This window comes from Rhipicephalus sanguineus, chromosome 5 (assembly GCF_013339695.2).
Source record: "Rhipicephalus sanguineus isolate Rsan-2018 chromosome 5, BIME_Rsan_1.4, whole genome shotgun sequence".
NCBI lineage: Eukaryota > Metazoa > Arthropoda > Arachnida > Ixodida > Ixodidae > Rhipicephalus > Rhipicephalus sanguineus.
The window spans coordinates 157,698,925-157,714,320 of record NC_051180.1 but is presented as its reverse complement, the minus strand read 5'-3'; positions in this window follow the sequence as shown (position 1 = coordinate 157,714,320).

The window sequence follows — 15,396 nt, the reverse complement described above, 5'->3', positions numbered from 1 at the left end:
CGCAAATTCTGTAACCAGGCGTCATACAATGCGAATTGCGCAACGAGTAGGTTCTTGAATGCTTCCAACCCATTACAAAGGGCTCTCCCATAATTCTTCACCGTCATCAGGCACAGCATCAACAAAGTGCGCATAATGCCTTACATGCGTTTAGCAGGTACTAATGTTCTCCGTAGAATGACGAAAAATGGCACAGTGCCTGCTGCCCTACTTCTCAAAAATTACAATGATAGCGTGATAGATAGGAGATTGCGTAGCGTAGTTTATAGCGTAGTGGGTTCTTCGCAAGTGCACTTGTATTGGTTGCCAAGGAAGCCCATAAGCGCATGATCCATTTCCTCGGGGTCTCAGTAAAGTTCTTCGCCACCCCTCCCCCGTCTCTCTCTCACGTCAACGTATGTTATACAGCATGACGGGAGAGGGAAATAGCAACCGGGCGTCACCCAATGCAGATTACATAACTATTGGGCCGTTTAAAGATTCCAACCCATTACAGAGGGCTGAGCCGTAATTCTTCATCGTCATCAGTCGTCGCGTCAACGAAGTGCACATACTCGTAATGCTTTAGAGACGTGTAGCTGGTGCCTCGCTTCTCCGCAGAATGACGAATAATGGCTTAGTAGGTGCTTCCCAACTTCACAAAAATTGTGAGGTTGGGAAGCACCTACTAAGCCATTACTTGTATTGTAGCCCCAGGAGAGCTTAACGGGCTCTAGAAACGCCGCTCTTCCAGCTTTCGCTGTGACTGTGCTGCTGTTTCAGCGCAGGCCTGGCGTTTTTTTTTTTATTTCGTGCGAGAATGTGTATTAGCTAAGCGACCTTCGTTGTTTATTTTAAATAGTAGCTGACAATATATGCTGAGTTTTCCATCCGAAACTCTTGACTTCCGTGTTGACGGTTCTATTCTTAACACTACACAGTACTATTCTATTTTTGCAGGCGAACACATTGTGTTTGTTTTGGGCTATAAGAAAGCTTTACTCGGATTTCTTTTGCTTGCAAATTTTTGTCTATTTGTGGCTTGTCTGACAATAAGACATTGCGTCGTTGATATTACGACTCAGTTGCACGAACAATGAGCTATTCTTTCGTTTCCGCGTGGCGTCCCTATTGAAAATTTATCCACCATGTGGAATGGTGGATTATGGTGCTGGAATATGGTGGCATATGGTGTATGCTGCATGCTGGCGCATGATGGATGCTGGAGAATAATAGAGCGCAAAACGGCTCTACAGCGTCAGAACCATCGTGCCTAGCTGCCACACATAAATACTTGTATAGAAGGCGGTGTAGAAAGCATTACCAAAACAAAAGGGGAAAAAAGCCGTAAAAAAAAAGAACACTTCCGTCACTAGGACTCGAACGTGCTACCTTCGGATTCCGAGCCGAGTACTTTAACCCTACGCCGCACTGACTTTTTTTCCTTTTTTGACCACTACGTCACACTGACATACGTTTTGCTTGCTGTAGAATGATTAGTGAACATACTAATACACCGTTTGGATTCAGCACTATATGTTGCATACTCGAGACAGGCGCGATCTTCATCTCCTACTAAAGTTTGCATAGTTATTCAATGCAAACAAACTGCTGCTGGTAAGAAAGGGCACGCCGATAATGGCAACAGCGCCTACTATCTTTTTTATGTCACAATGTATCTCCAAAAAAAAATATCAAGTGGACGGAGGAGCAGGTGCAGTTTACCGGCTGTTACTGCCAAGTTTAATACCGTTTCTCGCTCTTTCCAACGGGCTACATGTGCAGAGGCTTTATGTCGATACTAATCTCATTCGATAAATACGCGCGTACAATTAATTCAGTATTGTGATGTTTTTCGCACAACGTAAAGCGCGGCCGTTCCAGCGCACTGATCTGACGCTGTATGATTAACTGCAACTACAAACAGCTGGGCCAAAAAAGAGTGCAGTGCGCGAGAAAATATGCCATCATTGCTCAGCAAGCCGTACGAATTGACATGTCTATGTTCTCACATAAGAGTCAGAGAAGTGCCGGCGAGTGCGACCGGCGGCGGTTGGTGACCGGAGGCGTTTGCTGGAAGTTCGTCGCATCGATGCTCATCGCTTCTTGTTCGGACACCGTACACACACAAAAAAAAATCCTTCATTTGGGTTAGCCGATGCCACAGCTGTGCTGTAAAACCATTCGTACTCGTCGGAATCGTATATCCTGAAACCCAGAAGCGCCGATGACACGTAGACGGACTCGGTCGGTAAGCTAGGCCTAACCGTTGCTAGAAATCATGGGGGTAGAATATAATGGCGGAAGTCATACTTGGTGGGGCTTATCTCGACGCAGGCCGAAGGTTTGTGCATTTCAGCTTCGCATGCATTTTCCCTGTTATTTTAATGAGCCGAGCAGATGCTGCTGGAGCACCATCCCCATCGCTCCTCGGCCTACAAGCTTTTGTGCTTTTTAAGGACGGCCGGCTTTTGTGAACGCTTGGAACTACTATACAGTGCCACCGAGACATACGTGTCAGCGCCTTTATTGATCATTTCCTTTCAGATGCGAAGAATCTCTTGCTCGGGGGTATGTAAGGCGGCGTGGTAATCCGCACGCAGCGTTGTCCGCACTCACACTACGCATGCGCGACTCTCCTCCTTCTCTCTCTCCAACAGCTGCGCGTTGCTCTCTCCACTTCTCTACCAGCACTTGCTTGCGCTCCTGCTGCGTTCTCGCTTCTGCTCTCACGGCGCATATGCTACTCTCCTCCTCTAGTCTCCTCTCCTCCAAATAGCACAGCGCTGCGCGCGTTCAGTCCAGCGCTTGCCTCGGATGGCTCCTCTGAAATGCGGGCTCGACATGCCGAAATTCTCTCCTGCGCAGCGCCGCGATGAGGGCCAGCACATGCGCGTCCCCTCCCCCTATCTCTCACCTCTCCTACGCTGCCTCTCTCTCGCACGCCTGTCGACGTTCCCCGCACGCCCTGTGAGAATTAACGGCCAGACTATAAACAAGACACGACGCGCGTAGCCTTCCTCTTCGCGTTCCACGAAGCGAGGTCGGTAGCATGCCCAGTGAACGCCAACGGAAGGCGATCGTGCAAGTGCTCCGGCTTCGCATCTACTCATGGCCCCTTTAGCGGGAGATGGTGTAATTTTTTTACGCTCCCCTCTCTCTTTGTCTCTCCCATGTTTCCACTCCCCTTTCCTTTCCCCCGGCATAGGGTCGCCAACCGGACTGCTGTGTGGTTAACCTCCCTGCCTTTCTACCTTTTGTATTCCTTCCTTAAAGTGCCGCTGAGGTAAGTGAATGTACAAGAATTGCCAGAGTTGCGTTTCTAGCGTGGCGGTATCAAGCGGCGGCTGTTTTCTGGTCTTTCGACATTTCCACTTTCGACATTGCTTTCGACTTCTCGACATTTGCGCGCAGATGTAACACAGTTACTGTCGATGTTCTCACTGATACCTCTAAACTTGTAAACACCACAATACGGCAACACATCGCGGATATAAACCTGATAAACACGTTCGCAAAATCTAAATTCACGGCTGCTGTGTTCCCAAATCTTGAGGCGTATATTGACGTCACATGAATAAAAAAAGACGTGCTAGAAAGCGTTACGATAGGCGTTGGCTTCTATGAACTGTAAACATATTTTTCTGCACATTCAACAGGCAAACATTAGAAATGACTGTCATTTCACATAATGCCACGTGCACCTCGATCATGCCACCATCACCCACCATGCTTCCACCATGCCACCTTCATCCAGCTTGTTCACAAAGCCATCCAACGAAACGTTTTACCTCGCCACCTGTCACTGATCCCGTTAATCGGGTTGGCAATCGCCGGGCGCATTCCAAGGGCGGACGTATTGGCCCCCCGAAACGCACCACGAAAGCGCGGACAATTTAGAGTTGGTCCTTTTGATGCGCCAGCGAACGCCGGTTGTGGTCCAAAGACCGAGTCAGAACCGAGAGTCGATAACACAAACAAAAACGAAATATATTCTCAGTTCAGGCAATACAAATATCACAAACACATGCACACTCGGCGGGTACCAGTTACAACTTCACAATATAACTCAGATGGTCGAATCGAGTCGAAAAAACTTTATTGCAAGGGAATTCAAGACATCCCAGGCCCCCTGAGTCCCCGCGCGACCCCGCCACACTCAAACGTTCATTCTAATAAGTCCATGACGCTGGCAGCCCGGCGGGCGGCGATCTTCTGCCTTGCCGGGTCCGTGGAGCGTCGCGAGGTCTCCCAGTCCTCCCAGGTTTTGAGTGGCACCGACCCGCCGGGAGGAGAAGACGGACAGGCCAGGAGAATGTGGGTTAGGTTTGCCCTCGGTGCATTGCACAGAGGGCAGGAAGGTGGGGTGTGTCGGTAGTGGGAGAGGAGGGAGGGGGTAGGTAAAGTCCGCGTTTGCAGACGGCGCCATAGATGCTGTTCCCTGGTAGTAAGGGAAGAGTGGGGGGTGGGTATATTTGCCTTTCAGCACGAGCATTCGCATTGAGCTCAGCAAAGGTACACGCACGCTCCTTCGAGAAACCTTCCATGAGATCCACGTGTGCCCGGTTTCTCGACCCTCGGGCTAAAGAATCGGCGGCCTCATTGCCAGAGTTTCCCGAATGCGCGGGCACCCAGATGAGCTCAGCGCTGCGGGAGGAAGGGTGGTTGTGGGTCAGCATGTGGAATGTGATAGGGTGAACTCTGCTCTTAGCATAATTTAGCAATGCAGTTTTTGAATCACTGAGGATGTAGGTAGCATTGAAATGGCGTATCCAGTCCACAATACTTGGACGGTAATCGAATGCTTCTCTTCAAGGAAACACTCACGCCAACTCCGGCGGTGTCTGTCGTTGTCCCTTCCGTCGACGTAATTTGTCACGGCTCACACGGCGTCGTCCTCCAATTCTTCCAGATCGACGATCGACTGACCGCACACCATCATAAACACGTCTTCTTTGGCTAACGAAGCCACACTCACCATATCTTCACCTTATCCCGGCCGACTGACTCACTCCTTCACTGACTTCTTCACTCCTTCACTGACTTCTGACCGTCGCGACACGCTTTTATCTCCTCTCCCCAAGGTTCTAGAAGCGTCGGGACCGTTCTCCGGCGTGTAACACGGCCGAATCCAGGGAAAGGGCGACAGCATTCTCGTAGGCTCGAATCGCGGCGGCGTCGCTCCGCGATGCGTCATGCTTCTCTTCCAGATGTTTCCAGGCTTTGCCGAACGTTTGATCGCGTTGTCTTCGTCTGGCTCGAGTAGGTGAGGAGGATGCGGCGCGTCGGCGTCTTTTGTTGCTTGTTTTTTCGTCCTTCGTGTTTTTTGGGCGAGCGGCTCGCGCCGTTCTGTCTCGCAGCCGTTTGAAAGCGGCCGCGCGCGCGCTTTATGGGCGCTCGTTTGTGACACCACCATGAGCCAGCATTTTCCACTCACCATCAAAAGAAGCTCGCCACCGCCACCACCACTATGCGGCACCATTTCTTCCACTCTCGCCATCATCAGCCATTATGACCACGACAGCTTCCTGCTTATCCACTATTACTTGCACCACATCCACTATTCTTTCTACCTTGTGCACTATTGTTTCCACCATATCCACCAACAGTTCCAGCATTAACCTACCCAGGATTTTCAATAGGGGTGTTGTCGACGTTAAACGATTTACCTGCTATGTGCAAATTGTGGGATGGCATTGCAGTATCAGTAATATTAGAGGTTAAATTACATAATTATCATTGCGTTTTTTCAGATTTACTGGAGTTGATATATACTAAGTATGTGCAGCTCAAAGAAACGAACACAGAGAGAAAACGCCTAAATGACTTAGACAGGCATTGACTTCCAACTATATTTGTTCAAAAGCACGAAGCCAGCTTTTATACATACGAGCATGTTATCAACAACTCCAAAAACAGCGAGGGTGACCAAACAAAAACTGCATTTCTTTGTGTGTTATATGCACACGAAGTGCATACCCAGTTAACGCCGTATTTCTTAATGGCAGGTGTCTGTATCGTTTCTTTTTATCTTTGTGTTTTACACGCTCAATAAAGATCCCGTGATCAAAATGTGGTGTGCATTTGCACTCAGATGCGCTAGTGTGCAAGCTTTATGTGCAATTTCGCTGACTGCCACTGTCTGCAAGCTCGCTGAAATGGTGCTAGCCACATGTCTTTCCTCGTGGCCTGAACGACGTAATAAATACCATCCGGCTGAAATCGCATTCCGTTCTCACTTGGGAACTAAAGACGGACTTTCTATCTTGTCGGACGACATTTTGTAGGTCTCACCGCAGATCCAGGCTGTACTCACAGTAGTAGCAACTTGTATAACGAAAGCGTATGACAATATAGACCATGAAGTGATAATAACTAGCCTCATCGAGCAGGGACTTCAGCCCCGGGTCGTAAGTTTTGTTCACTCATTTCTTCATAACCGCGTCTTTGCTGCAAGGGTTGATGGGAAAGCAAGAAGGTTGCTTTACGTCGAACAGAGGGGTCCCAGAGGTTTCGTTTCGGATCGTCTTCTGTTGCACGTTGCTTTAATATATCTAGCTTGGCATCTACACCGGATTCCAGACGTGAAGTATAATACATGCTGATGCTGGGTATTGTGACTTCCTTTTCGTCGTCCTTCGTCTACAGAAGACCAAACATCGTCAATATGCATGCTCCTCACGAGCTGATGCGTGCTCACGTGGCAGCGCTGGTTTGCCCTCTTCTATTACTTCGCAGCCAAGTTTTTGGGAAGCTTTCGCCGTAATGAAGCTCCGCTGACTTCCGCCACCGAAAAGGACTCGGTAGCGACCAGATGTTTTGGTTCCTGATATGGTGGCCGTCAGAGTCTACAGCATAACGACTGAGCTTGCTTGCTTGGAGATTAGATTGACCGATGCAGATAACACCTTCTCCTTGTCGCTTCTGATCTGTTCCGATGCGCAAACGGATGTTGCGTGTCTTCTCGCGCACTTTCCACATTTCAGCCGGCTTCTGCAATCTTTCGCCAAATGGCCCTGCTTTAGACAACGGAAGCATCTTTGGTAAGCATCTCCTTTTTGAACAGTTGGAAGGCTTAGAGGTCCAACAATGGGACTTTCTGTTCTGTGCGAAAAGATGTGTCAAGACAAGCTCAACAACATAAAGAATCCTTTGATGTAGTACAAAAAGAAGCTCAGAACGCAGGGTTGGGCATTTCTGCCCAAAAATCAAGCTTTGTTGTGGTGGCTAACAAGGCAGGACGCAGAAAGATTACGCATTATTTTTTTTACGTTTACACTTGGTGCAGTGACAGTTCCTGAGGCTTCGAAGGTCCTCATACTGGTTCATGTTATTCACCGGTCCGGTAGTTGCGCGCAATGGCTCCGCAAAGTCATCAGAGTTCCAAAACGCTTCACCTGATTATTCGCATTGCACCAAAACAGCTGGAGCTCGTATTGACGTAGCCCGACGGCTTGTAAGCGCAGTTATGCAGTCAAAAACTCTATACCAGGCGCAACTTCCGCGTTTGACTTCGGCACGGCTGACACAGTTCGAAACAATCAACCGTGATGCAATGCGCACAATAACAGCGTTACCCGGCATTTCCCCGATACCAACTCTACAGGAAAATGTTCAGCCCAGTACGATTGCAGAGCTAATTTCCCAAAGAGCAAAAAAAACAAGTGAAACAACAAAAGCAACTTGCTCTGGCTGTTGCTGCGTTGCATGCTCACTTCCAACGCGGCTCTCGCATTTACAAACAGCCCCATCTAATGCCTCCCTGGGAATTCCCCACCATCGCGTCTAATAAAAGAAAGAAGTTACGACATAGCCATACAACAGGTATTATTGACGAACGCACTATCATAAAAAAATCACACGCTAATACCTGCAAAGTCTATACAGATGCTGCTATCCTACAAGAAGGCGGGAAGACAGAATTCCTGAGTACTACACACAATGTCATCAGTGGTAACCAGCGTTATTTATCTGCAGAAGCCAGTCCTCTAGTAATGGAACTTCAAGCCATCCATTACGCAGTGCGAAATGTCACCTCTGAGCAGCCTACAATCAAGCAAGTAGACATCTTCACTGATTCTTAAGCGGCTCCACAGGAACTCAAGAAAGTTCACAAGGCGACGGAAGTCTGCGGGGCGATGCACACCAGGAATCGTAATACAGCTAATTGCTCAGTGTACACTGGATTCAAAGCCATTCTGCGAACCCTCACAATGTTGCTGCTGACCAGCAGGCGCACTGCCATCCTAATGCACATAATCTATTCATTGCCATTCCACCTGAACGCCTCAACTGACTCCGCGCCCGAAACAAATGTTCTCCTGCAGGATACACGCACTCTTATCCCACCGTGTGTCTGCTCCCTCCCCTTTCACCTTTCAAGAGCAGAGGTGGCCCTTACACCGGTTGTCATCTCAACCTGGAACTGGTCGCATTTACGAGATGGTGCTACGTGTTCACACCGCTCTGTTGCAGTGATGCAAGCAGCTGCATGTCATCTGATATGGACATGCAACGAGTTGCAGTCGGAACGCTCACGTCACCTACTGCAAGCGGGCCTTAGCTACAGCGACACAGCGAGTCACGGCCGCTGGATACAAGAAAACATATTCCACAGCACACTGCTTCACTTCATGCCCAACACCGGCCTAAATGCGCACATCTAATACACATATACACACAAAATATTATGCCCTAAGGGCAAATCTATAACCAATACAAAAAGAGAGTACGTTGGCCAGACGGGCCGATGCTTCAGAATCAGGGCACGTGAACATATCTTGAAAGTAAGGAAGAAATCAGGCGGACATCTAGCAGATAACGGAAACAAGAGTAACGGCACGCCATATTTTGATCACGCGACCTTTCATCAAGCGTGCTGTTTGCTGCAACGAAAGAGCGGGCATCGTACTGGTACGCGCATCGTACTGGTATGCCCAACGCAGGCATAGGAAAACACGTAGAATGTGTATACCATTCATATGGATGTAAGTACTGACACATAAAGAAGTTTGCGCAGCTTGCACTAAGGCGCGAGGCTGGCTCACAGCAGAGCTGGTTAGCACCTCGCTGGTCTTCGCTTGGCTACGGTTTCACCCTCTCACCCACCTCTTTCTCACCCCTTGCTATACTAAGCTATACATGGCCATGCTTGCTCTCTTTTTTGTCTTTCACCTTGCATCTTTTTCTCCCTTCCCTTTCTTCCAATCCAATTTTCATCTTTTATTTCTTTCTATCTGTCTCTGTACTCATTCTTCCCTCCTCCTTTCTCTCCTCCTCCACACCCTCACTTCCCTCCCCTCATTTTGGCTATACTATACTACACAAGGATAGGTAATGTTCTGCTGGCGTCATTGATAGCCCCTTGCCAAGAAATGTTTTCGTCAAAAATTTATCTCTATCTTTCTTTATCTCTCTCTTCCTGACTTATATTTTCTGTTTTCTCTCTCTTCCTGACTTTCATTTTCTGTCAATGTACTTCTTCTCTCTCCCATCAGAGCTATTGCATCCAATGCCTGACAAATCGGCGCAAGTGTTCTGGGAGTAAACCAGAACAGGAAGATGAGGAAGGCGATAAAGAAGAGGACGAAAAGAACACAGGCCGGTTCATGATGATTCTAATTTTCTATCTACAACACACGGCAAACCTCTACCATAACAGCTCTGCTGTAAAAATTCCGATAGGGTGCATTTCCCACAGATATTTGGCGAATCCAGCAACTCACTGTTCCGGTTCACTAAAGATTAAAAAGGGAACTCACGGCCGCCAAACACTCAGTAAGATTTCTGTACCGACGTAACCAATAATTGAGGGATACTTAAACGAACCGTCGGGATTAAACCGGAGAAAAACACCGGGGCCGCACGTTTTAGCTTCTCTTGTTAACCATCTGTGCATCGTGCTTCGGCGGTGATAAAGCGCGTGCCGGTACATGACGATCATTTTCTCTCTACGACACACGGCAAACCTCGACCTCAACAGCTCTGTTATAAAATGGGAAGAGCACAATAAGGCCAGAGTCGTTACAGCAGAAAGTAGCTACGTCAAGTTGAAACAAAGGCTTTTATGCTATAAATAAAATAAAGACATAAACACAACGCAACGGTTAGCCTGCGATAATGTGATAGCACCTGAATAGAACAAGCACACTAGATGAGTAGGGTACAGATTTGGCCGAGTTCGCAGCGTTCCAAAGCTGGGGACGACTAACCCACAAGTACGATGGGAAGAGGTACTGTTCGTCTAGTCTCTCTATTTCGTCGACAGAGCTCTGCGCAAGGCGTCTACCGTAATCGGCTGCACAAGTTTATGTGTGACAGAAGCGGTGACAAATGACGACCTAAAATATATAGTTATACGAAAGAGCGGTTAAAAAGCCAGTCTTTCGGCTTTGACATGAGACGATTGAGTGGCGTGCAAGCCTTGACCCTATTCAGTGTGTTTAAATGACCACTAGGTGTTTTGTTACACCACTGTTTATCTCACCCTCGTATCTCATCGTCGTTACAGCTGTATGTTACAGTAATGAAAACTAGCATAAAGGCTACTTGTGTTTGCTCTCTAGTCCACACCACTGCTTCTTTGTCATCACGTCAGACGTATCTCATTTCCAGGTTGATGCTACAATCATTCTGAAACTTTTTTTAAATGCCAAGCATTTCTTAGCGAACCTTTGACACTTTGAGCCTTTCTATAAGCGTATCTATCTATCTATATATCTATCTCACCGCCTACGTCTGGGTGCTCTCATGATGGCCTCCTTTACTTGGTGTATACCAAAATTAGCATGGGAGGGTAAGAGAATTTGACAAATATGACTGTCGTGTGATGACATGAATATCGTGAAAATTATGTCGCGTACGTCGTCAAACCCTTTCCTCCATACACGTGCGGCACATACCCGCTTACCATGGGACGTGGTCTACGGGTATGCACCACAGGTCATTGACAGTTTATATCCAACCAGGAACGGCAAGAACAGACATTCGTAATATAAATGCGTGAGCGATAAGAAAAAACTGACCTCGGCAGCGTTGACCCGAAGAATAGAAAGAATAAATATTAGGATCGCAGCAGGATTCGAACCCGAGCATTCTGCGTGGAAGTTAGGTATTCTACAGCAAAGCCACGCCAGGTCTATAAAGTGGTTTGGAAAAACAGCCTATACAGGCGTAATTTCGGTAGTTCTGCAATGATTGGGGTTGTGGTGCTGGCTATCTAATTTTACAAGAAAGCAATAAACACTAGATATGTACTCCTACGATACAGGCGTCATATTAGATTAACATCTGTGGTTCGAGTGTTGGCTTCGCTTTTATAGCAGTTTATAAACACTACATTTGTATTCCTATGTTCAGCAAGCTATGTTGAAGCCAAATTGCCCAACTTGCCCAAATTTCCGTTCTTTTAAACTATATTGAAGCATTGCTCGACCACGGAGGAATACATGAACGAAAGTTAAGCATAGTATTCACAAGACTGCACCATGAAATGTACTTAGTTTCGATAATGCTGACGTATATACCCTAATGTAAGGGCTGACATTACAACGCACCATAAGGTACCTTTTAAACACCAGTGTTGCCGACGTGCCTGGTGTGCACGCAGTGCATGCAGCTACTACACTTACAAAAACACGTCGATCCACCTCGTAACGCATAGCTCAAAGCCATAAAATAGAGCATAGAAGTACTCGCCGGCTACTTCACATGACACCGATTCCCAGAACGCGTGGGATCTGCCAAATGTTTTCTTAGTGCCAAGGTTCTTGTTTCGCTTGTGAGTACTAGTATAACTTCTGTAGTTTTATGTGCCCAAAACCGTGATATCATTATGAGGCAGGCCGTAGCGGTGGAATTCAGATTAACCGCGACAAATAGGGGTCTTTGATGTTCATCTAAAGTTAAGTACATTGGTATTCTGCCATTTCATGCCCGTCTAACCGCAGCGTCCGTGGCGTGAAAGCGAACCTGGCTCATCTAGCTTACCTGCTAGAAGCACCTACGGGTTCATATTTGTCGTTTTTTTTAAAAGAGCCAAATCCGGAAATCGAAACTGGCTAAGTTTTACGGGAGCGTAAAGCGCGCTTAAACATCTTTCACTTTTAAATTAATTGCAATAAAAATAGGGCATTTCCTTATTGTAACACAATTTTAAAAAGGCAGTTTCGAATCGCAAATGAGCCAAATCCTGCAATTGTTTGAATCAACCTGAACTTGATCCATTAAACCAGCGCTACGCCAACAGTCGTGATCAAAACAACCAACATGATCGCATCCAATCTGTTTCATTCGTGTCCTAGTTGCACTTCTATCGTGCTTTCGTTCCTCAATTGTTTTTTTTTTCTTGGGCGAGTTGGTACTTACTAAAGGACACGATGCTGTAGGGCAAGCTCGTATATAGAGAGTAAGAGGCCGACTTTGGTAATCTTTTCTGCCTTTTACTGTGTCGTTCATTCGCTCGAACACGGTATATTTGAAATAGAAGGGAACTGAAATGAAGATAGAGGGCACCGATATATTCAATGAAGAAGAAATTTGAAACGGCAAGGCATAAAACCAGCTAAGAAGTAGAGCTGAAGCATATTAGAAGGCCTCCAATAGATGCCAAGAAGAAGAAAACAGTCCTGACCGTCCACAATGATGTGCCTGTTGCCTGAAAAGAGCACTTGCTCTTCAGGTCTAGTCATCGCCATTACACCAATGAAACAAATGAAGGCACCGATGGAAGCACAGGGATGGTGTTAAATTTGCTGCAAAATATTGGTATATTCTTAATTTGCCGCAATTTAGACTTCTTTTATGAGCTAATTGAAACACAAATAAAACGTTGGAATCTATAAGAGCCAACTCCCAATTTCGCTTCTAAATACCATCGGTAGTGGGTTATGTAGATTTCAACCGAAAAATAGCTTTTTCATGACATGAGCACAGTGGCAAGAATTGTCAGAGCAGGCCCGAACATATTGTCAGTAGCAAAAACAGCATTATCCTGAGTTTAGGCTATAGTGGACTTGGCTCTTTTAAGAAAAAAAAAAAAAAACGCCACATATATGAGCATGGGTGGAGAAAAAGAGTGTGCCATTTTTAAAAGCAAAACCATCTGATACCGATTTGGTAATCCCTCATTGATGTGTTTCATTCCTTCTTGTTCGCCTGGAGACTTCTCTATCATCATGGTGCCAAGTGATCAATTTACTATGATCAATGTTCAACTGCAGAGTAATTAGATGAGCTACTAATAATAAATTCTTGTCCTCTTGATCCCCAGGCTGGGACATCCGCAAAAGCTTCGCACGAATATGCTCACTTCATGCAATTCGCTCTTTCTATTGCCGAGCAGGCCAAACTCACGTACATAGTGTAGATTACTGAAATCCTTTTTTTTTCTTTATAATATAAATTTCACAATACTGTAGATACTTTTTATGCGGCCTCTTCTAGGATGCAGGGACGTTGGCAAGATGTGCATTCTGCGGAATATTGCTACAAAAAGAACGCCCTTAAGAAGTGAAGAAATCTCCCTTCTCGCTTTCCTACTACGCTGAGCAGCAGCCCGAGAAAATATACAGCAGCCGACCTATCCAGTTTCTCAGACATTAAGAGACTGCTTCTTTCTCTGCCTAAGTAGGTTTCACAGATTGCTCAAGATAGACTGTGTGTCGCTAACAGGAGACAGCAGAATGATGTAAACAGAATGTCTATGGTAACAAAAGGCAAGACGATGAGCACGTGCATGACTAAATGTTTTCCTTTGTTTTAAGAACGAAATCCTTCCTTCTTCACCTGTGTGTATCTTGTATGACGTAAAAGGTAGTTTTGCTCGATAACAAAGCAATTTATGCAAAATGCAGATTTAGAGTTTCGCTGTAGTTCATTGTACGGTTTTGAAAGAATAAATAGCGGTGCCAAGCACGTCAGACAAGCGCAGGAGAAACCGCCTTGCGGCTGTCAAAATTTACAAAAAATACCGATATCGTTACGCAGATTGGGCTTGACAATTAGTCTTCATTACTCTCTAAAAACACATGCGCCGTGGTGGGATATACACCTACCTATTTTTTGGAAAATAATGAATAAGACACTTTATTTAAGGAGGGTGACGGCTATCAGCCCTTCCTGGAGATTAGGTGGGAATGGTGTCTGTGCTTGGCATAGGTGGCCAAACTCACTCTTGAGTCCACTCACTCAGACTCATGCAGACTCAGATCGAGCCACGAATCTGTGGTGAGGCCGAGTGAGATATAGTTTGGTGAGTGAGTTCTAGTGAGTCCGTCTGAGAAAAATTATAGTTAGTCTGAGTCCGAGTGAGCTCGGTGAAGGAAAATTTTGATGAGTCTTCGTCCTTGTGAGCCCTAAGGGCAAAATATATTTCATGAGCGAGTCTGAATGAGCTCCACAATTTTTGACGACCTGTGGTGCTAGAGGATAATTCCGCGTAGAGCAACATTGCTCATCTGAATTCCACATCTGAATTATGTTCCCTGCGGTATACGTTGACTTCAGTCACTTTCGATGGAGCCGGTCAATGCACGTTCATCTCACTTTAAGCGTACCTATACAAGGGATTCCATGCTCTCTGTTTAAGAGCAGAATAGCTCTCCCGAGCAGAAAATTGGGACCTCTGCTTCATTGGCTTGCCGAGCACACAGCTCCAGAAGAGAGCACAGCGGCAGTGCTGCCAAAGATAGATATATTTTCAAACTTCACGTGGAAGCATGAACACTTCTCAAGACGCCCTTCTACACGCATTCTAGAAAGAGCACTGCAATTATACAAAAACCACAAACACACATATTCCTAACACCACAATATGGACAATATAACAACAGGGAGAGATCCTCTTTCATATACAAACAGTGTGGGCCTATCTATCAAATACACCTTGTGGGAGGGCCTTGCCAACTTTGCCTTCAGAAAAACAATCATTTCTATTGTGCTACGTAACCAGCGTACCGGCAGTTGAGAGGAGCAGACCCCTTCCCTCTAGAGCTTCAAGGGCTGTTGTGGTCAGTTCCTGTGCAGTCCTGCAAGAACGTCCTGTAGGAGGAATGGGCCTACGAGGAGGCATGGACTGGAGCCTAAGTTCCTTAGGGACAATTAGACGTTATTTCTCATTATTTATCTCGCGTACACTACTCGAAACAGGCCACGAAGAGTACCGTGCATTGCGGTAGATTTCTGTTCTTTGTTACTAAATTGTATCGCACTGACCATTGTGCTTGTTGAAAATAAAGAAGTGGGGCAGGGGCTCGAGGAAAGGCGCGAGAGACAGAAAGCAGGGAGGAGAACGAAGTAGGATTGGGAGCGAGCCTTCATGAAGTAAAGACGTGTTCCAGATCAACGACCACGGGTCCTCGTTATTTATATTTGGTGCCGTGAAACCTGGAAACAGTCATTCCCGGACTACGATGACTT